The following is a 24,232-nucleotide window of genomic DNA, read 5'->3' as shown; positions in this document are numbered from 1 at the left end:
TGTACTATTGAAGTAGAAGAGGCTAAGGGAGACTGACCATGCCAGGATACTCAAACAGAAAGTCTTTTCATTCAGGTTTGTGAGTAACTCTAGTTAAAGTGACTCTATTTGACACAAGATGATCTGTACTGTTGCAAAATAGTTTCTGTCAGCAGATTTCACCTAGGCAACGCCCTGTCTATCAGCTATAATCATACCGGGTTTGGCTACAGGATCTGATTATTATTTTGGAAGAGTATGTCTGGCTAAGCAGGTAAAGAGAATGCACTGAAAGTTTCACAAGACCCAAAGAAAGATTTTTTAAAAAGGCACACAAACTCCATGTTATAAACAGGTAAACAATGCATTTTGTTAGGAGCTCTCAGCATCCCTCTAGTTAGAACAGGGCACCTATTTGTATCTGTTATGAACAAGCACACATTTAGATGTCCCCATTTGAAAAATGTGACTCTGGAAGACAGGTTGGTGTTGATGACTCCCTGCTATGATGGCTAGATATGCTGAAGGTTAGAAAGGCTCAAGGCTCTAACGTTATCAGCTCTAACCACAAATGCTTCCTGGTACTGACTGGCTTAACTTAGAGCTGTATGTCACATAAAATTTCCTGAGGATGGTCTTGCCCCTCACTGGCTTGTTGACAAAAACATATAATTAATTATCATGTTGACTATTGGTACTTGTTTGGGAAATCCCTAAAAAAACAAGCTCAAATTTGTTTATTGTTCAAGGCAGAGAGTACTGACTCTGAAATATTTATATGGAGAGAAAGCATCTCCTGAAATCACAAAGATTTTGAATGTGAGCAAATTCCTATCTCTGAAGAGATCTGTCTGTCACTCAGACCCTTGGTACATCAAGGTATGAAGGCGACACTGTAATGAGTATTGTTTGTTCAAAGTTTAATGAGGAGAGGATTTATTTTGTACCCCAGACATCTGATGCAGCAAGTACCAGGTCATTGCAAGGCTGTGCTTTCAGTGCAGAATGTAGATAACGTACAAAATGTTTTGGGACAGACTATAAATGCTGAGATGTTTTTACTGATCTTGAAAGATGACCTAAAGGCTGATTTAATTGACCTGATGCTGTCTACAATCTCTCCTCTGGGAAGTAAAAAGCTCTTGATAATATGATGTATAACAGTAAAACCATAACAAAATGTTTTAAATTGATGGTTTTTTTCTAAGTCTGAAAATTGTTGATCATATAGTTTTAGACCTGTGTGAACTGAATCAACGATCTATGGTGGTACTACACCTCAGTGCTTTTATCTTCTGAAGCAGGCTGTGGTGATGGCTAATTTTTCTGGTAGGAGGCAGGGCAGACACCAAGTCAACAGAAAATTCCTGCTTGGTTCATGACAAAGACTCAAGGGTAGCACTCTGTAATGTAATCCAGAGTTCCCATGAGGAATCTAATGTCCTTTCTCTGCTACATGGATCCCTATGTAAAAATAGACATCTTGCAGGCTGGCAGTTCAAAATCCCTGAGGATTAGTGATTGGTTAGGAGATTATGGATACTACTCCAATCTGAATTTGAAATAGCAAAAGAAATTGCTGAGGCACTGATAGTGACATTGAACTGCTAGCCCTCTTACCCTTCCTGTAGAGACAGAAGGCTCTGTCACCGATTTGTAATGGTACATTTGCTTCTGCAGTCAGTCATAGAAGGCACCCTATTTCTGGTGTTTATTGTTTCTAATAAGATGGACAGCTTGTTAGAGAATAAGAGAGAGAAAAGCCATGAGGCCAACAAGTCACTCAGCACTATGTATGACACGGTATTGAAGTACAAAGACAATCACTACTATTGGGGCTATAAATACATAAGGCATTTAAAACAAAGCCAGCCACTATCAAGGTCCCTGCAGACAGTATGCAAGTAATAAAATTAGTTCTTTCAGGACCTGAACTTTAAAATACATGAACCAAAGACATGTCATATTGCTGATGAATTTTTTATCCCTTCTACATGCATGGGCAGGAACTTGTACAGAGAATCACTTCACTTGCCTCCATCAGACTTCCCTGCCAATACAAGTGGACCCTGCTAATGGATATTTCCCAGATCAGAATCCCAGCTTTTCAGACACTGAACAAGAGACACTGTCTTAAATCATAACTATAGCTTCACTCGTAGAATTTAAATATAAACTGATCTCTGTTTAAGGGAACTCTTCTCCCCCTGCTTTCCTGCTGTATATTTCCTCTTAGAAAGAGGAAATGCTACTATGGGATATGTTGCTCTCTGAAGAATCACACACTAGGGAAAACCTTAAACAGCAGTAATCTTTGACTCCTTTATCCACATACAAAGAGGTATATCTAGTATGTTAACTCACACTGTATTTTGCTAATGGTCATAAGGGGACTTAATTTATCGTATGAAATTAATTACACTATTACAACTAAAGTTAAGTAAATCACACAGTACATGTACTGCATTATTTCCATCTCTGTGATATGATGGAAATAATGAAATCATCCATGTTTGTATTCACAGGGCTATTTAATGCCCTGAGGTCAGGGGATATGAGGGTGCTTCAAGTATCTGCTGATACCATTTAATGGACCTTTTTGTTAAAATAATTTGTCTTTGAACTCACAGGGCACATGAACACCAGCAATGAAACACATCTACACAACCACTCAAAGAAGCATCCAAGAGCATCCCAGAAAAGTTATTCATGTTCTTGATAAAAACTGGGCAATTAAAGTAGCTCTCTATGCTTTGGCCAACTTAGATGGAAAACTGGGCTATACAAACTAACATACACACAAACTGCATTAATAAAGCAACTATCTCTTCATGTTGTTGCTGTACCTCACACTACTAGTCTGGAGACCCCAAAACTGCATAGAACTGCAATTTCTAGTTCTCCAAATATAATATTTTTCTTAATTCTGACATTTTCTTATTTATTTTTCCAAATTGGCCAAAAAGCATTCACACTTCTAAATATTAACACTCTCCAACCTATATCTTTCTGATGTACAGTTTGTACTGCTTTGTTCAGTCCAACTATGGTTATGTTAAATAAGGGGATTACATTACATTATTAAGTCTGCTAAAATAGAATAACTCAGAATAACTGCACACCATGTTCTCCCAATACTACCTCAAATCATATATTCTTCTGCCAAACTAAATAAATATTATATCATTCCAATTTCCTTGTATGTGCCTGTTTACCTCACTTAATCAAACTGCATATATTTTTTCTTCCTAACCACCCTTTAATTATTCTGGTTTTGGATGTCCTTATTTAATCTGTAAGTAATATTTTCAAAATTATTAAATGATAGTTTCATTATCACCTTTCAAAATGGGGGCTAGATCCATCTATATACTATTAACTCTGCATGTTTCTGAGTACCGTACTATCCAAAATAGATACAGTCATCTTGCTGGGGATTGATTTCTACAGTAGCTTTGCTGGGTCTCTGAAGATATGCAGGAAAAATAAATTTGTCATCATAATAAATCCCCTCTGGTTAAATAAATACTTCCTTTAGTCAGCATTTTGTTTTAACTGTTCAATAAAATATTAAGTGGAAAGCTTAAAGAACATCATTTGCATTTGCAAATTCAAACTGTAGAAGTGAATGTTTCATTACATAAATTATTAAATTAATATACATGTTGAGAAGCAAGTTCTCACAAGTAAAACCAGACAACCATAGGTTTCAAATGTAAGTAAAGGGAGCTTTAGTATTTTTTTTTCTTTTTCTCAACTTGTTCAATTGATTAAGACATCTTGCAATTTAAAACCATTGTTCTCTCTTCATGAAACACCTTGGATCATAAATTACTCACATGAGAAGTCAAGTCACACAACATTCAGAGGCCTTTTTAAAGCAGTATTCACTTCTATCTAGGAATTACATTTTCTTGTAGTTGTAAAAAAGTGTAAGTTAAACATTCTAAAGTTATTTGCTAGGCATGCTCCTCTAAAAACTTCTCTGACCTATACTGTTTCTCTTCCATATAAACTGTATTAATATAAAGATGAAGTGTTATGTCAGTCATATTCTTGAATAATTCTATTCAAGTTGACAACAATTTTTCTTCAGATTGGCTTGTATTTCAAAGGTTTTAATTAAGACTTTGGTGGTCTCTTTCTAAGTTAATTCTCAAATAGCATAAGCAGATGCCTCCTACTTTAAAAAGAAACAACAACAACGACAAAACAACCAACAAACTATAAACCAAAGCCAGGTAAATCTAAATAGTTCAAGTGCAGTATTAAACAAAAAAGTCATACTGGAACCCCTTGGTTCCTTATCAAGATAACAAGATACAATGAGCCACAAAAGGGAAGGGGTGCTACTTTTCTTACTTCCTCTCTGAGATCTTAACTGAGTGAAAGCTTGATTCTTTGTACAATATTCACATTTTTAATACAGCTGCTTCTAATAACTGAAACTTTTCTAACACGATTTGAGGGAAGAGGGTAGAATAATATGTCTGTTTGCAAATGTTCACAGCCTTTCCTGTTGCAGACCCAGTACAAGAAAATCCATTGGAAGATGAACACTTTAATTTGAAGACTTTTATTACTGTTTGATATGAACACATAAGTCCTCAAGCATCTAAAAGATTACAACAGTAATAATTATTAATAGTTTTCTCATCATCCTTCAAGTTGAATTTCTAAGAGAGAACAGACATGCTAGCCAGTATTCTGAATAGATTGAATTCAGTCAATATTCTGGATAGTCAAATGATCTTCATTCCTTCAATGTTCTTGCTCTTATGTTACATATCTTATGCTCTAACAAAAGCATATACATGGGTTATTCTCATTTTAATCAAGGCCATGAATGTTGGTAACCTGAACCATACATTTTCTTTAATACTGTTTTTTAGTACAGGAAAATAAAATAACTTGAGGTTTGGAGCAGAAATACAAGAGATACTTTCTAATATCACTAACTAATTTCACTTTGGGGTTCCATCATCACAGTATAGATACTAGGTTTCATTTTTATTACTAACAGACTTTATTTATCACTGTAAAATTAGCCTGTTAACCACAGAAAGTAAAATTCACTATCAAAGTTCTGGTTTTGTTTAGGAATCAGACTTGTTCAGATATTCTGTCAAATAGTAAAACCTAGTTATCTATATGTGACTTAAAAGAAACTACATGTGTTTTGAATTCCGAATATTTCCCTGAAATACCTACAAAGCTATACATACCTGAAGAGCATGTGCTAGAGAGAATTAGAAGACAAGAAAAAAGGGCATTGGCAATGCTGTAATCAGCTTTCTGACCACAGAACCGAGCAGCACAAAAAGAATAATAGCACTGCTTGCATGACAGGTAATATGCTTTATCCTTATTGATGATCTGTAAATAGAAATTATACATAAATATACAAATATACTTTAAAATTAAATAAGTTTTAAAAAAAAACATACAAAGGCTTACAAGATTCAAGAATATATCTATCAGGAAAAAAAAGATACCTGCATTTGTGATGATTTATCATGTACTTAGACTACACAATTTCATCTCCACATTCAAAATTTATTTTTCAAGTTACAACTTAATATTATGGGTTATTTATTGTGTGGAGCCAACAATTATGAAAGAAAATAGATGCAAGAGCATTATGATGAGAGAAACATTTTGTCTAATCTGTCCTAAATTGTTGGTGAGGAAGATGCTGCAGCATCGCCAGAGAATTTGGTCCAAGTCTTTAACTGTCCTTGTACTCAAAAGGATTTTCCAAATATGTAGTCTGTTCTTTTTTACTGTAAATTCAGGTAACTTTTTCTTGTCCTTCCACAAGGGAGTACAAAAGACCATTAGTGACCATCTTCTTCCAACAATCTTCAGATGTCCTATTATTTTCCCCAATCTTCTCTTCTCTAGACCAAACAAACACAACTTTTTTGAAACATGCCTTATCAACCTTACTTTGCAAAAACCTTTTCACTCATGTGTTCTCCAATGGACTCCCCTTCACCTGAAAATTTAAATAATTTTCCTTTTTTAGACTTTAACACAGATGATATCAAATAATTTTATTCACTGATTTTTATTCTGGCTATTTTGCATGCGTGTTCTTTGATTTCACTTCATCTGTAAAACTAGGTAGTATCAATGTTACTTGAAATTTTATGGTACTGCAGAGCAGTAGGCCTCACAGACCCTTCAAACAAAATATGTCACTACATCTCTTCGGTAACTTTTTTTGGAAATTGGCAACAACTCTTTTCTTTGAATACAGAGTAATTAACTTTTTCTTTCCTTTACTTCAAAGAACTGCATAAACCAGGGATTTTGTATATTTTCTTAGTTTTACAGGTAACAGCTAAAACAAGAATTATAATATTCTTAATAAATAAGCAGATGGATGGATGGACAAACAGGCACAAATCTAGTTTTTCTTTGAGAATCAAGCATAATAGAAGGGAAATTTGACTCAAAGCCTGTATGTCTATTGTCTCAAAATAGGTAATGTCTGCTGAAACAGAGTTAGAAGGATGCTGCTGGTTGAAGTACACTAGGAATCTCTTTTTGATGATTGCCCAATTACTAGTTTGTGGTAAATATAGATCATGTTTTGTATTCTTTTCAATGAGTTTATCCTGAATGAAGAAGAAATATTGTGGACCAAGAAAAGTAAAACAAAGCATGTAAGATAATAACAGATCAATTTTGCAGCAACTATCTCTATTCACATTTATTCCCAAATGCTTGCCTTTAGAGAATCCAATCTCTTTACTTTTTTTTAACCACAGACAGTTTATTCCAGGGATCTTCAAATTATTTTCTTGGAAAGAAAGTGGCCAGGGCGGGTGGGGGGAGGGGGAAAGAAGTGATAAACTTCAGAGCAGTTTATGACATTTAGCCCAGATTTTCCATTTCTTTGCTCTACTTCACTTGTGCAGACTATGCAACTATACCATAATCACATATGAAAGTTCTTCTCAGAAGTGGTTTCTACAGTTTGGTTTTGCTTTTTATTATTCATACAGTTTATTCATAGGGTACTTTCATAATGAATTTCTGAAATGTAGCAGTTGTTCTTTGTAATCTAGTTAATCTATCCATATGCAAAACATCCATGATACCCAGGTGTGCTCTCAATAGGCTAAATGAGTAAATTGGCTGAAGGACTCCCCCCAGCACTACACTCCTGCTCAGAGCCACCCAAGCTCAATCTCCAGAAAAGCCTCTACCTTTCAGACAAATTCCTGAATGCAGTCGTGCCCTCCTTCCCATACTTCAATTTAGTTTCCACCAGCTCTTAAAAACTATGTCCCCCCACTTCCTCAGGAAACACAGACAGACAATCCCTCAACAAGTTATTATTTAAGCAAGAGAGATGGGCACAGAATGTAACCACAATTAAGAGAGAAGCAATCTATGAAGACTTCCCTAGCAGACCTAGACTGCCTGCCGTAAGATTTTTCAGAATCTCTTTTGAAAGAAGTCTTGAAGCAACTCTTTTCCTCAGGAACTACCTGAGGAAAACAGGAACTACCAGTTCTGGCAGTTCAGACATTAGGTTTAGCATATATAATGTACTCCAGAGAGAAGTGGATAACTTCAAATATTTTGTTTGGCTGTTTCATGTAATTTTCTATAACTATACTCAAGGGCATCACAGTATTGTAATTTTATGTAATTCACTTGCAATTCCAAAATACGAGGTCATTATAAGAAAGAAAACTTCTTTTAATCCAGCTAGGTATGTACTATATGTGACAGATTTGTTTTATGTTATTCTCTATGTGCATCTAATTCCAGTTTCTTATATTCTTCATTTATATTCTCTTTCCTCTTTTAATGTAGTTTGCATTCTTGGCAAAAACATAATCCTACTGATGTAAAGCAAGCCAAATGTACAGAATCACACATTCATACTACAAAAGGGATTTTTCCTAACACAGTTCCCTACTGTGTTGCACATCTGGTCAAATGCAATATGGTAAACCCAGAATAGCCAGTTTGTTCCTCCAGAAAAGCTGCCTGCATTTCTGCAGAACTGCTTCTCCAAATACTAAATCTACAGGCAAATTTATTCTGAGTAGCTGTTATGATGGTCTATTTTCTTACCAGTGTTCCATTAAGAATAATTTCCTATTAAGAACTGTTTTCAAATCCCTACTCCTAATCTTATTTCTCCAACTCTGGCTATTTTCCTTTGATCTATAGCATACTAAAATTTTGACCAATTTCTTTCATTTATGTCCTCAGCACTCACCAGGGTACCTGACCACAAATACAGAATCTGTATTTGCTTTTATTTGAGCAGTTTATTTCCTCTCTTTACCTTTAAGTGACTTAAAAGAAAATACTCAACTGAATGTTAATGGGCATGTTCTAGCATTGTCTGATGTGCCACATTTTCCTTTGCCTTTTTATTTTCTGTCTTCAGACTTAAGCAGTTAATACCAGATCACAAAGTAGTCTACAAAAGTAATTTTATTTTCCCTTTTTGTGCAGTTTTTTCCCTCACATCGTTTTCTACAACCTGTAAAATTAGAAATTATCATGAAAATAACTGCTGACCTCACAGTCAAAACGTGACCTGGAACATAATAGTAATTATATCACATACTGAACACCTGTCCAAGTAATACAGATATTCTGCTAATTCCAAGACATTATTGCATACCTTTTTTTTTCTTTTTGACTGTATAAATATTCAGTAGAGCCCTTATCCCATCATGTGCCTGATGAGGTGACTATTTTATATTGAGGCATGCCCACTTCAACATCAGGGCCTTCTCAAAAGTCTCAGAATAAAACATTATAAGTAAATGCACTACATTTCAGGTTTTTTTCCTACAAGGAAGTCCACATAGAAGGGACCCTAACTGCATTTTAATAATGAACTAAGTCTATTTACCCAAATGGTCCTACACTGACTTCTTTATTGTAACCTTGCTTATCTTGAAAAGAATATTCAGTCATCTAACTGGCTTTCCAGTTTCCATTTTAAAATACTTCCACATCAGATAGTAGTTTTCCCTTTTATTGTCCTCTGACTTTCTTAATTTGCCAGTTTTTCAGATTTTCTATGGTTCCTTCCCTTTTAATTGTCATATATTATATCCAAATGTAATACATTAATTAACATTGGTCAAGAAATAGTAGTGTGCAAGATTACTGGTTTTCATGCCATTGCATTTTTGATTTAGAGCAAGCTAGCACAGTTGTAATTACTGCCAACTGGATGTAGTTCCTAAGGTTACATCTGTGTTACTGAGCTAAAGAGGGCTCAGGCACATACTTGAGCTCTACCATGTGATAATCCAAGCCATTTAACTGTTAGCCTGCCCTTTGGTATGCTTTTGGCCCAGGCCAACAAGCACTCAGGTAAAATACTGCAGCATTTGAGGAATAGCATGGGTTAGGGATTCTTCTAAAAGGCAGTTCAAATGAGGCTACCCTGGCTCAGGAGGGCAGATGGCTTAGCCAGGCAAATGTGAGCTGTAATTTGCTAGCAGCTCTTGACTGGGTTGTGGTGCATTTTGTTCTCTACTACAGATGTGACCTAAGAAATTAAATGCAGTCAAAAGCTGGTAGAGAGATACCTTCATATGATGCCATTCCCAAACCTGCACAGAGGATGTGAGCTGTTGGCATGGGAGAAGAACAGAGCAGCGTTAGGCTGACTGGGACTTCCCCAGGGCAGGCAAATTCTTGGCTACCTTGTGCTACCTCCAGCAAGCAGAACAGGGGTACAGAATCTGGACCCCTTCATATATTCAGATACTTTTCTGTATTTTCAATTACCATTTTTGTTAGCTGTTTCTTCAACTGTCTTTTCAAATAAATGATCCGATTCGAAGACAGTGGTCTTAGATTTCCTTTTATTCAGTATTATTCTATTGGCAAAAAGAGAAAAAAAAGCTGCTCAAGAAACTTGAAAAAATCTGCTTTCTTGTGTTTAAGAGTTTCACATACTTTCAGAATATATTAGCAAAATTATACTAATTAAGTGGATAATTAGGCTTTCTTAGATAGCATCACATGGTCTGAGCTCTTTTTCTGTTCTATCTCTGCATGATGGCAAGCTTAACGTTCCCCTTTCCAGTTCCATTTCCTTTTCTCCAACTTTATACTTCACTAAGCATTTTTTTTTACAGTGGAATCTTTCTCTTATTCCATTGCAATGTTACTCTGAACCACCTTTTTGCTATTACTCTTCAAACTCATTACCTTTCTGTCAACAATTTTCACAAGATGTTTACACTTTTTCTGGACTTTTTATTAAACCAGAAGTATTGTACGGTCATAAGGTCTTAATTTTAGATCTAGTATCTCTTTTTTTTCCTGATCACTATCAGATCCAGTAGAGAATTAACTCTCATTACTTCTTCCAGTTGTTTTAAATACTATACAAAAATATCCTCCTGTAACCTACTTTGAAGCACTTCTTGCATGTGACTCAAATTCCTTTTACAGATTTTCATACATTTCCATATGTATAGCAATACATGTATGTATAACATGAATTTAATATATGTGTGTGTGTGTGTGTGTGTGTGTGTGTGTATGATAAACAAAAACACCCTCATAAACCTAGAGAAAGTCAAACAAATCAAAACTTCAAAACAATCTTAATGGATTTTGCATCTTCCATTTTCATTTGTGAAATTATTTCTGCATCTGCCAGCCATGTGATCTGCAGAATCTGCAAGCAGGGTGGTTGTTTTATAAATGGTGTTTCCCTCACCTTATATTACTTATATAGCTACAGATAGTAATATTCTATTTATGTCTTAGCCAGTCTTGTTTGTAATGCAATCAAAGAACATTTCTTGGAATTTGTAGTGGTACTGCACCTCTCAAGACTACCTGTACCTAAACTGTGCTTATGAACAGAAAGACCTATTTTTTCATTATTATTTCATACAGGTCTTTATAGATTAAGTATGTTTTCACATCTCAGTGTAGCAATTCACTCAACTTCATTCTCCTCTGGGGCAAATGTTTCCCTATGGTTACACTTACTCATTTGCTGAAAAATCTTTCTTGCTTTGTTAGCACTTCCAGCTATGTTTTCCTCACTGTTCCTAACATATTTAAAAATAAAAACATTTAAAATTATTTTGTAAACTGAGATTTTATCATGCAAAAACTGCAAATCAAAAGTGCACAGTTGAGTGTAAAAATAATTTTATCATCAAACTGCAGGTATAAATTTTAGACTAGTAATATTATTGAAAAAGCAATAGTTTGATAACTTAAGCTATACCAATACAATACTCTCAACACTAATTTTCTAAAACTGTGCTAAGTCAGTTTGATACACTTCCTTCTAACAATAATATGCCACTGTTAGAGTTGTATTATTTCTCATAATGAGCAAGGCCTTATTCCATAACAACTCTGCTGTAAAACGAATATGAATATTAAGTCACAGATTATTTCAGGATCTGTATTGCATTATATTGTTAATAGAAAGCACAAATCTTCAGCAGCTAGCAGTGACTTAACTGTGTGCTTTCAATTTCCATCATTTGAGGATATAGCCCAGAAAGTAAACCATCAGTTTTTACATAGTTTTTAATATTCTTTCATTTTCTATGGATAATTTTCATATACTTTGTCTTTACAAAATTAGTTGCAGTTGATACAACTTCCTTTTAGCAAAAAATTTGCTGCTTCTAATGTTCGAAATAAATTCCTCATTGGTGTAACCATTTTAGAAATTCCAACTTTCTTCTGCTTTCTAATCATTGTCTGTAATGTCCTCCTCATGCTCTGTACACAAATCTGGCAAAGGTGCTTTGTTAATGGCCTCAAAATTATGCAAAGTCCTGCATGTAACTACACTAGTTAAAAACTTCTGGGCACCATAAATGACATTCTCACTCACACCTCCAATAATTTTCTAGTATATTGCTATTATTAGTGCTATGATTTTTGCAAATTACTGTAGGTATCAGAAGAGGCTACAGAATCATATTTTACACATCTAAAGCAAAAGTTCTGAATATCACTATTTATATTTTACCATGGCATTTCTTTTACTGCAATCCAAATAATTTAGATTATCTAATGAACATTTAGTATACCATTTAGTATAATTTAGTTCATTAAATGTTCATCTAATGAACATTTAGTAACATTTAGTAATAAAATCTGTAGGTATCTATCCCATAAAAAACATTTAATTATTATTCAATATTGCGATAACAGAGCATGATTTTCAAAAATTCTCCTGATTTTATGCATGTATATCTTCTATTTGTCTTTTTCAAAAAATTCTATCTCCTTATATTGCTATGAATACAAAGCATTCCAATAACATTTCTTTATATGCAAACAAAACTGGAAACTTTTGCCATACCATTTATGAACACAGCATGGTTTCATTCAGATGCTCTTTTTAAGTTAGCATTCCTATATTGAACAAGTACCATAAGTCTTTATTTTTACAGGAATGTTTATCTCTGTCTATAGTTTCTATTCCATTGATGTAGGAAGCAAGGTACTTTGATCCTCTGAAGGCACATGTATCATAAAAATCTTTAAATGCTGTCATGAATTGTTACTTTTCTTCTCTGCTTTACTGAAGTCCTAAAATAGCAGATCCATCCAGCATTTAGAAGGAAATATATTCTGAGTACATATGATAATGCTCAAGCAATATTCTAGGCAAATGGATGCAAACATCTGAGAAAAAAGGGATCAGTATTGGACCAAAAGAGTTGGAAGAGACCAGTGTAGAAAGGAACTAGAAATTTGGGTTTAAAAAAGGAATAAAAAAAACTGGGAGAAGACAGAGAACTCAAGAGAAGGAGAGATCTTTAACAGGTATAAATCAAGAAAATACTACCAGAGTGAGAAAGAAAATAATTTGACCTTTTAATAATTACTGTACAGAAAAAGAAATTTCACCTTTTAGTAAGTCAGACTTTACCAGTACACAATTTTGCAAGTCTACCCCACTTTTTGCAAGTGAGCCATATAGGACTCAGTTGTTAAAATAAAGACCAATTCTGAATTTTATTAAACTTATATATCTTTAATATGGATTTTTTACTCTTCACATTTGATTTTACATTTCTACAAACATCTTTAAGTCACAATTACATTGGGAAACCAACACATTTTATATGAAGGCAGAAGAACAATATATTTTGACTATTCAAACCATATACAAATTCATGAGTGCCATATTCTTCTTTTTCTATGTCTTCATTACAGTACTATCAGTCAAGAAAATACTGGTATCAGCATCAAAGGAAGGGTCAGCAATCTTCCACATCAGAAGTTAGGACAATACTTTCAACATGGAAAGTAGGATTGTCAGAGAGGTAGCAAGTGAAAAGCTTCAGAAAGGATGGCAGCTATAAAGAGTCAGAAAAAAAGAAAAAAAAATAACAGGGAAAGATAAGATAACAAGATTGAAAAGGACAGGAAAAAACAATATACAGGAAATGGCAACAGGAACAATTGTGTTTATTCATATTAGAAACAGTACAAGAACACTGACAGAAAAGGTGGGGAACAAGGCAGCCATTCTTACAGAGGTCTAAAGAAGAGATCTAGTATGGTATGAAATGCTCCGTTATTCCTCAATTAAGGTGACAGGCCAGTCACTTAACTTTCAGTTTGAACTAGCCAGTTCAGAGCAGGATTCCTGTGAAGTCAGCAAACTAAAATGGGCACCTCCAGAGGGCGATTCATCCCATCCTAAGGTCTAAGTCTTAGACTCTGAATCACATATTTAATATGTAATTAATTTTGTGACATTCACTACGTATTTATGAACATAGCATCTTATCTTCAAGCTGAATATTTATAGATAACAACATCTGGATTAAACTTATAAGTGATTCAGCATATTTTCAGCTTCCTTTAATCTGAATAAAGAAAATTTACTAATGACTTTCATCTGCACAGAACATGTAATAGGTTTGTGCTGCATAGTATTTTTGACTACTGAACAGTACTTGTACACACTACACTGAGCACAAAACCTACAAATAAAAGGAAGTTTCCTTTTCCATTAGAACTAATTATGTACTACTGGGGCTTCAAGTTTATCTGTTGTAAACAAAAATTTGAGCTTAATATCACTGAGATTCTCTATTCCAAACATTAAGACCAAATTAATTAAATATCTTATTTGATACTTAAAATGGCACTGCTGATATTTCAGTAATTTGTTACTAAATGCAGTAAATACTGTTGTGAAAAAACGCTGAAATCCAGTGTCATGGTCATGGACACATATTATAATGGTTATTTTAAGTGAACTATAATTAAATAAAGGAGTCATAGGTGAAGGGCTGGTTTTAAAATTGGTATACAGGCCAGTCTCTGTGCAGGAACCTTCAGTGTGGAACTGGCCTGTGGAAACAACCTCTTCATCCCACCTCCACCAGCTTGCCAGCCCAGACGCAAAATCAAGACTGTGTGCTTACACAACAGCAGTATCAAAGCATAAATAATCCAAGAGGATGGGAAAGTGAAATTTCCTCCTGGGCTGTGATTTGGGGGCTGGAATACACCAAAGGGACAGTTCACCACTGGCACTTCCTTGTTAATACAGGAACTCTGAGAGACCTAGTCCTGGGTCTGCACAATTAATACCCATTTGGACACCTATGCATGTAGTGGTCTTCCACTAATGACTATTTTAGAATACAGTCATCTTAATACTGCCTATTACATGAGGAAAACACAGAGTTGTCAATTGCAATGGAATTAAAAAGACATCTTTAAAATCTAAATATAATTGAAATGTGATTTTTGCACTGAACAATTTACATGATCTAACATGCAATATGAAATTGTGTAACATCAATGCAAAACTACATAACAGTAAGGGCTAACTGTAAAATACACCAAGAAGTCTCTTATTTAGAACTTCTGAAAGTCTTATCTGCATTTAATTTCACTTTACTTTTAGAATGAATATTAAGAGTACAGCTCTGTTAGTTTTTCAGTATTCCTATCTTTACTGGGTGCCCTTAAAAACTGTTGCCCAGTGACACACACATGGCACAGGAATGGGAACCCTATCACACAGCAATTTATAGCATAGTTTTTACATTGACCTATCTCTATCAGCAGAAATTAATACACTACATTCCAAAAAGTAGATGCTACCATTCCAAAATTAATTGTGAACTGGCACCATAAGACCTCTCCCTGCTCCACCCATTTTCACTCTGTCCCCTTCAGCAATGGGGCAGTTTTAGAGAGGATGTTACTCTGCCATACATTAGCTCAGGGCTCAGTTTCACTGGAGTGTTGCTTGGGTGAAGAGTTGAAATGTTTTATCTGTACCACAGAGTCAATGTAAGAAAATGGGAGATCCTTATCTCTGTAGTTAAATGGGTTTTTTGCATAGTAATTCATGAAGACGAGTTATAGTCACTGAATATTAGTTAATTGCTCAGTTTAAAAAATATGTGATTTGCCTGAATAAACACTCTTGCTTTAATACTATACATACTTATGGGAATCATGAAAAAACTAAGCACATCCATGAAAAATTTACTGAATGAAACTTTCTTTTTAATTTCTTAATTTATTTTATTTTATTACAGCTTATGGATGAAACCCACACTGATGTCTAACCTGTAATGAATGCCAATGTAAGTAATCCATTGTTCTACAGCTATCTTTGGTTACGAATTGATTGTTTTTGCCTAGTCCTGCTGAGTAACAATTAATTAGCAACTTTTATTTTCAGTTTGAGCACTATTATAATTATGTCTTACACACAAATTCTGACACTCTTAACTGTTACTGGGTGCCTGCTTGTGCCTTTTCCCAAATACTAGTGACTAGAATTAATAGAAACATATATTTTTAAATGGTTTTGATTTTTTCACGTCTAATAGTGGGGTTTTTAGGAGCTAACTTGGGAAGACAAACATTGGGGCAGTCATCATTTCAGCAGGATAATGAATTTTTTTATTAAATTGCCCTGAAAGCCAATTTAAAGCCTTCTTTAGAAGCGACTGTGCTAAAATAAAAATGCACAGTGAGTAAAGTACAGCTCAGAACAGCAGTTAGAAAGCTGAAGTCTCACTCTCTTTTCCATGCAAGCACAAAGCATGACACATCTGAGCACTATATACAAAATATTGCTGTAAATACTCACCTGATTCCTCCCTTTCATCTTTTTATTTCTGCTATGCTCATTAAGTTTTTTTCATCCTTCCCTCTGTAAAGGAGAATAATTTCCTTCTCTCTGTTTTAGTTTCTTCCTTTGCTTTTTCCTACTCACCTTCATGATTTCTGAAATTCCAGAATTTAAAAGGGCTGTGGATCCAATCCTGGAGTTAAATACCAAGTTCTGAAAGCTTTTAGCTTTTAGTATGGCTGAAGACCAATAACTTAAATTTTACATGTTTGTGTTCTCTTATTTCCATCAAAGATATAAAAACACTAGAATAAAGTTCATCAATGAATCTATTTAGATCCCTGTAACCTTAGAATGAGATCACCATTCAGTAAAGAGCTATGCTCATACAGTAAAACACAATTTTTACATATTTGAACTACATCATTATCTCTGATAGCTTATTTTCATGTTTAGCTGTTATGAGAAGTGCACGTCCACTTCTCTCCTTTAGTAGCCATTCTAAATGATGCACACAATGCTTCAACAAATCAAATTATTCATGTCTTTAAATACTTAATAACCACCTTATTGTAAGATACTTAGGAGATAAAAATATCTAGAGCTAAGACTAGCATATTGTACACAATTGTAAGTATTTTCTATCCTGTAACAATTTAAAAACAACATTTATTACCTGCATCCATGACATAAATTTTTAAATGCCAGGTCTTGTAAACACAAAATCCATCTTTGCAATATTTTTTCAAGTAGCTTAAAAGCCATAATATCAAATGTTGTTTCACACATAGTATCAACATTTGATGTTTCATTGACACAGTAACAGGAAGCCAGCTCAGTGTAAGTTACTTTGTAGAAGATAGTGCCAGAACTTCAAGGTGTTACTTCTCAGGAATCATGATCTTCTGCAGACTTTCAAGATAAAATGACATATGACAAACAACAAAAGTAAAGCCAATTTCTAGGGACAAATACTGACTAACCAAAAGAATGATCTCTATATCCAGTATAGATACTGACCAAGAGAGTAACACAAAAATAGTTTTCTATTACAATCAAATTGAAATAACATACCGTCTTAGGAAAAAACCCAAAAGAACCAACCCTGCCATCCCCCAAAGTATGCTTTTTTTTACTATTGTTATGGTGATCTTGGTACATAATCTATTTGTATAGTCATGTGTTGACAGGATTATTAATTACTGAGTTCCAAACTTGAGCAGAAATCATGTACTTTGTTAGCTAAGTTTAATCATAGACATAAGTATGCAATCACAATCAATACTAAGAAGGAAAACTGTTAAATAAAAGCTTAAGACTTATGAAAAGATCTGTGCCAAAAAACCCCACTGCATTTAAAGAAAACCTTTCATTTAAGGGAATGTCCTATAATATTGCTTTCAGTCTTTCTGCAGACTCTTTAGCCTTCATGAACAACTTTTTAGGGATCTGCAAAATAATAATTAAGAAAAGCAATCCCACTGTCCATAAGCTTCAATTTATCACCAGAAGGCGTAATAATCCCCTGAATTAATTTGATTTAGGAGGATCATCAATAACAGAAAAACACAAATTTAAAGGGCCAGGCTTTAGAAATCTGAGACTTTTATCAGCTGTTTACTAAGACAAACATTTTCTAAAAGTCATAACTCATCATATGGAAAAAAACACCATCACATTCTTATGAGTGCTACAGGAAGGGGGGAAAGGAATAAATGACTTCATCTACGATCAGCAGATTTCAAATGATGGGATATGTCCCGCTTGGAGAAGATGCAAACTGTTGTCAAGGAGAAGCATTACTATTTGCACCCAGCACTTCCACAGCATCTCATTTGAATCCTTTTGTATTCACTGGTGAGGCCATGCTGCCAATACTGTGTTCCATCTGGGGCTCCTTGCTACAAGAAGGACATGGAAGTGCTGGAGCACCAGGGAAAGGCCATGGAGCTGCTGAAGGGTCTGGAGCACAAGTCCTATGAGAAGCAGCTGAGGGAGCTGAGGTTGTTCAGCCTGGAGAAAAGGAGGTTCAGGGGAGACCTTATCACTGCAACTGCCAGAAAGAAGACTGTAGCCAGGTGGGGGTCAGGCTCTTCTCCTAGGCAACCAGAGACAGGACAAGAGGAAATGGCTTCAAGTTGTTTCAGAGGAGCTTTAGATTGGATATTAGGAAACATTTCTTCACTGACAAGGTTGTTAAGCAATAGAACAGGCTGTTCAGGGCATTTAAAAGACACGTAGACACAACACTTAGGGACATGGTTTAGTGGTGGACTTTTGCTGTTAGGTTTACAGTTAACTTGATGATCTTGGGGGCTTTTTTTCAATCTAAACGATTCTGTTTTGTGATTCATTTGTCTGTCTGCATCTGCAGTGCAGAACTCCACAGGCAGGAGGCTGAAGAAAGTATAGTGGGACAGAAAGCAAGCTTTAGATACACAAGGTTTATAGGTCCTTTTGTACCTTTGCATGTAGTTTTTCCTGGAGTAAGAAGAATAGTAGGTTTCCCCCTTAAAAGGGTCATGTGCAGAAACTGGAGGAGAAACTGAGGTTCCAGAAGACAGGTAAGGGAGTGGCTAGGGCAAGTGTGGAGTGAGTTAGAGTCAGACAGAGAGCTGTAGCCATGTTCTCTAGTAAAGTGACTTTCAACTGACCCCAGTGCATTTATCCAACTGTGATCTTTCTTATTGAAACCCCTCTTCTGATACCTATACCAAACTCTTCATTCACCTACACTTATCCACAGAACTACCAATACACCCCATCACTGCTTCAGTACCCATATGCCCTACACTCATAAATCCCTCTCTCCTGTCACTCACAGGTAAAGCCAGGAAATCACCTTTTTCCACACTATAGCAGAAGTCACTCTCTCCTTCCTTACAAGTTGCTTTCTGATACAAGGCAAAGATTCCCCTCAATCTCATATTCAGCCTGTAGCTCAAGCCTGAGCAAAGACAACATCAGAATCATGTAAGCTAGCAACAGGTACTTAGCAAGATAATTCAAAAGCAAGCACAACCCCCCTCATTTTCCACACATGTATCAAAAGACATGGGTAAGAAAAATGGAACACCAAAAGGTTAATTAGGGCACCTGCCAACTTGCTTTATCCTTTAAAAAAACTATTGTCAGTATTTGTTTCCAGTATTTTGCTTAAATTTCATAAAATACACTATAGTGATTTTAGATCAGATGAGTTATTTCTTAAAAATATTTCTTTAAGATAAACATATTTATACCACTTCAATATGGCTTATAATTTAGCGTACCTCAAATTTGACGCCACTGCAATTCCTAACACAAATATGCACAGAAAGTTGGAAAAGCTAACATGTCTACAAATTACTTATGGATGTGCTTGTATGGTACTCAGGACAGTGGGAAGTAAACTATGTGAAGGGCAACTAAAAACACTGATAATATAAATATTTCCTGATGCTGGAAAATTTTCAATAATAAAAAAAAAGTAATAAGAGACATGATATGAGGACAAAGAAGCTTTTTACAATGCATAATTACCATCCAGGGAAATAAATTAAAAGAAGTTGGTCAAACACAACTGGAATTTTTTAAAAAGTAATAAACAGGTAATAAGACATGTTAATAATTGTAAGGAAAGTTTATGCCCGTTAATAATGACAGAATGGAAAATTTTAAAATCTGTCTTTCTGGCAATGAGAAATCAGGCTTTAATTCAAAGAAGGATATATATAATAATCTAGGGGAGTTGACAAGTTTAATCTTTGTCAGATGAGAAAACAAGACTTGAAAAATTATACCTCTCAGATAATTAAATCTACTACTCAGGCATATATATGAAAAGTAGGACTAGTGAAGAATTTTAGGGAATCTCAAGGACAGTACAACGATAAGAACCTCATGTTTCTGTTACTGGGGAAGGCGTGATGGGGACAGAAGGATTAATGCTGCCAGACTGCTCTTCCTGGCTCCTTTCTGGGCACTTCTTGCTGTTCCTTCTTGTGGAGAGGCATGCAACTTACCTAAAACTGACAAGACAGGGAGTGCTCTCTACTTTTTCATACACTCCAGAACATCAGTTCCCACTCTCTTTGGAGCAACAGATCATTATCAGCCCTCAGCAATTTTCAAAAGCCACCACACACCCATCTGATCAAACTTTTAATTGGAAGCACTGCTTAAAGCACTGTTATGGTTTAGCCAAACAGGTGTTCAATTCACCACAGCCTTGGAGTCCACTATGGGTTTGCAGACAACAGTTTGGAAACCATTCCAGCTCTTTCAGAGATACAATGATATTTCCTACTCCATCCCTCCCTCCAGACCTTCCAGTTGCAGTGTGAAACCTTTCTGTTTCTTTATCTGATTTCCCCCCAGATGAATTTTAGAGGCTCCTACTGTTTTTAGCTTTTGAAATAGCAGAAAACTGGCATTTTCCATTGCCCACAGGTTTGTGAACAATAGAAGTAAAATTGAAAAAAAGCCCATTTGTAATATTGCTACTATCAGAAAAAGGAACAATAAAAAAACCCCTGCAGATTTAAGAAAATTGGAGCCTTATACACTTGATTAGTTTAAAAATTTATCGTCAATCAATGAGGACTACAAACCCTTATTTACAGATTCAGAATGATTTTAAGAAATTAACAGAAGCTGCTAAAAATCCATGCAAACACGAGAAAGGTGGCTTGAGAGCCCTGGCTTCTCACAGAAGTAAGACATTACCTATCACTTGAACAGTGATATTCCAACCCTGCCTGTAGCAGGCAGGAACTCCAAGTTCGAAACATGTACTTTAAGCTCATTGGGGTTATGAAATTCTGAGAAACAGGGAGAAAGAGAATCTTCTCTTCATTTTGCAGCGCCCGCTGTTAAAAAGAACAGCTACAAGTCCCTGCCTTCCTGAGTGGCAGGACTGGTCACAGCCTGCTGAGCTCACAGTTTACGGGCTGATGGCAGCTGTAATCCAAAAGGCACTGTCTCTCTCTGATGATGGATACGGCTGAACAGTGGGGTCAGCGATATCTGGCCACTGTGACAGCCATGGCTCCTGGATCACCACAGGTCCTGCTGTGAGATCCTTCTGCAGCTCCTCAGGGTCAACATTAGGTCTGACTCCCAACCGTGAATATTTTCCTTTTATCATCTGCAATCTTTACAACGGCACTTTTGTTCAGACTGTTTAGGAACAGGTGGACCAGCAAAGGTGCCAGTACAAAACTCTGTGAGGGGGCAGTGTTAAAACTGCCCATTAGTCACTATATTGTTCCTTATCTGCTAACTCTTTACTAATCCACAAAGAATTTTAAGTAACTCCATACTTCATTACGTTAACAGTCTTTAGTTACCAGATTTTTAAAAAACTTTGGGTCACTTTTTCCTGTGGGTCTGGAAATTACTCCTTCAAATAACTAGAAAAGCTCTAAGACAAAACTACTTGTACAAAACCCACAATAGTTGCTATTATACCTACCCATGTTTCTATTAATTGTGTGCTTTGTCACAATCACTGGCATTTTGTCTGTCATGGTAGCCTGACTTTTTAAACCATTAATCCATGACCATATCTAAAACCCTTTTTAAAATTATGGTCACATTTGTTACTTTCTGTTCCTCTGTTACCAAGGCTAATTTAAGTACCAGATTACGCAACATAATTCATGGTTTGTTCACCAATTTAATTTCTGAATTTTTCTAGGACTACTGAATGATCAGCATGCTATTGGACAATTTATTAATGTTTATTCAATCAATTAGTTAAAAAACTTTTTATTGATATATCAAATCTGAATTATTTCAGATTAAAAAAACCTCCTATTTGGGGATATCCCCAGTCTTCCTGTCATAGTCCTTGACAATGCAATGAGTTCAATTATTTCTTTCTGTAATGGCTTTGTCTTTCTCCTTAACTACAATTATCTATTCAACTCACCTCCTTACTAGTAAAATTCACACTTGAAAAAAATGGGATTTGGCTTTTAGAATTTTAGCCCATTGTATTTCAAAATCTCGTTGTTCTGCCTCACATTAGGTCTACACTTGCCAGAACTGTGCTCTTTGCTGCTTTGCTTGCTTGGATTTTACTTTTTAAAAACCTCTATCTGTTTCTAGCAGCTTCTTTTGAATTGTGTTGGATAATTCTTATTTAATTGGGATAGAATCAGAAAACAAAGACCCCATGTATTTTTTAATATTTATTTAAACTCTATCTTCATTAGCATGCAATTCTTCTTTTAAACAAGACTGGCCTTTTAAAAAATTTACTTTAATCTTTTTCTCTCATACAAGTTTGACAAACTTGAGTATGGTATCTCACTGCTGAATGGTTCTTCCATAGTAATTTGTTGTGTGCTGATCTAGACCAAATCAAGGACTGTCTCTCCCCTTCTGGATTCTCTAGCTTGTTTGCTCAAAATTCAGTGCTCAATGATATCTAAATACACAGCCTGTTCATGATGGCCTAATTAGGCCTACCATTAAGTTTATCCAGTCTATACATGGATGACCAAGAACTGTTGCTATGATCAAGTTTTTGTGCTGTACAGCCTCCCCAGTCTCCCACAGTATTTCACAGCAACTGCCTCCATCCCATCAACTAGCCCAGAGCTCTTACTAAAATTCTCCTATTCAACTATAGAACCATATAGAACTATATTTTGTAATTTATTCTGATAAAATCAAACTATTGGACTATATTTTCTTTGGTACATACTGCGTCATTCATCTACATAGTCCAAGCTACCATCTCTGTAATCAGCCAAGCACTCAACATTCCATCATCTCTGTATGATCTACACACTGACATTTCAGCGTCCCTGTGAAAGAAAGGAAATAGTTACACGCAGACCCACTTACAGAATGAGGGTGTCATACCTGGGGAATTCCAGGTATGAATTGAACTAATCCTCACCACTTTTCTGAAGACTCCTTACTCTCAAGGCACAATGGAAACAGAGCACTACGAGACAGCAATGTGCCAAGTTACCAAATAAAAAGCTAGTGTAGGTTCCTTCCCAAGAGAGATCAAATGGCATTTGAAGAAAGGACTGATGAATGCCACAGTTGTGGTTATTCAAGATTTCTGTACCAGGAGATGCTGTGTCAGGAAGGGAACATATGAAGGATGCTATGGAAGTATAAAAAGTTCTTCTGCATACACTGCAGAACTTCATGATATTTGCATTTACTGCCTTATATGAGAAGGAAGAATCTGTTCTTACTGCTGTGGAGAAGAGAGGGATGCTTTTAGGACACAATGCTAGTAGCTACAGACTTGAGTTTGACAGCTGAGAAGGCCTCTGGGGCTAGCATTTTTCCTGTTGGCTGCAACTCACTTCTTTCCCTTTTCTGAGGCCTCTGGTTGGAGCACCTTCTTTCTGTGTTAAATATGACGTGGCACCAGGCACAACAGAATCCAACAGCTACACTGCAGCATCCAGTGTGTATTCATTATTATTTATCTGTACTACCACAGATCTTGAAAGGCCTGACTCTGAACCACTTTGCAGTATGCTGGGCCATGAATAAACACGCAAAAAAAATTATATATGCTAAAATTCTACATAGAGAGACAACAGAGGGATTATGGCAGAGTCCAAATGAAATTACACAGTACTACTAAGATAGGTGTTGGCATTAATATACCTGCAATATAACTGCTGTCTAGTTGGATTGTTTAAAGCTTCAAAGTACATAAAACTTTTAAGAAAAAATTGAAGGGAAGATAGTGAACACTTCAATTTATGAAGAAGTCAACAAATACGTGAGAGGCAGCTGAGAAGAAAATATCCAGTGTGGTCTGAAAATTTAATGACCAAATGATGGAAGTTGGCATCATATGTTGATCAAAACCAGAGTCAACCTCTTCAAACTGAAGGAGAGGTATCAGGTAGAAGTAGTCTTGATGGGCCTTGAAAATAAAGACAGATACTTTATTGATTTAAAATGAAGCGGAAAATTGAAAATACCAAAGGAGTAGGTTTGGAAAGTGGTATTTACAGAAGAGCAGCACTTTGACTAGCTAATGAGCAAAGTGCTTTACTTTACTTTTGTGAAGGCAAAGTAAAAGATTTTCTAATAAAGACTTGATCCATGAAAAACCTGGATGAAAAGACATAATCATCTGACAGAGAATGATCATCCTTTAAGGGTTAGAAAAAGATTCCCAAA

General features: G+C 35.5%; 1 protein-coding gene and 1 long non-coding RNA gene across 18 annotated transcripts in view; one reads left to right on the top strand and one right to left on the bottom strand.

Moving 5' to 3' along the window:
- The window catches only part of LOC146444755 (uncharacterized), a 75,069-nt gene that overhangs the window by 12,424 nt on the left and 38,413 nt on the right, over window positions 1–24,232 (top strand). For all 3 annotated transcript variants that reach the window (XR_014852236.1, XR_014852235.1, XR_014852237.1), the window contains exon 2: window positions 15,540–15,587. This is a non-coding gene — a long non-coding RNA (uncharacterized LOC146444755). The remainder of the gene's footprint in view (window positions 1–15,539; window positions 15,588–24,232) is intronic.
- Window positions 1–24,232, bottom strand: part of LOC146444756 (uncharacterized) — a 58,799-nt gene that overhangs the window by 21,003 nt on the left and 13,564 nt on the right. For 3 of the 15 annotated variants that reach the window (XR_014852211.1, XR_014852213.1, XR_014852214.1), the window contains exons 7-11: window positions 16,758–16,993; window positions 12,326–12,555; window positions 10,984–11,045; window positions 9,763–9,854; window positions 5,205–5,355 (exon numbers count right to left, since the gene is read on the bottom strand). The exons of 3 other annotated variants lie outside the window; for them this stretch is intronic. The gene's annotated coding sequence lies outside the window, so the exon portion shown is untranslated. Of the gene's footprint in view, window positions 1–5,204; window positions 5,356–9,762; window positions 9,855–10,522; window positions 10,664–10,983; window positions 11,046–12,325; window positions 12,556–12,819; window positions 13,329–16,099; window positions 16,994–17,537; window positions 18,295–18,544; window positions 18,658–18,903; window positions 23,973–24,232 lie in introns of those variants that run through there. 9 more of the 15 variants (XR_014852215.1, XR_014852217.1, XM_085060383.1 and 6 more) reach the window with 8 other exon arrangements.

The sequence above is a fragment of the Lichenostomus cassidix genome, chromosome 1 (assembly GCF_008360975.1).
Source record: "Lichenostomus cassidix isolate B80296 chromosome 1, HeHo_3.0, whole genome shotgun sequence".
Taxonomy (NCBI): Eukaryota; Metazoa; Chordata; class Aves; order Passeriformes; family Meliphagidae; genus Lichenostomus; species Lichenostomus cassidix.
This window is presented reverse-complemented; position numbering and strand designations above follow the sequence as displayed.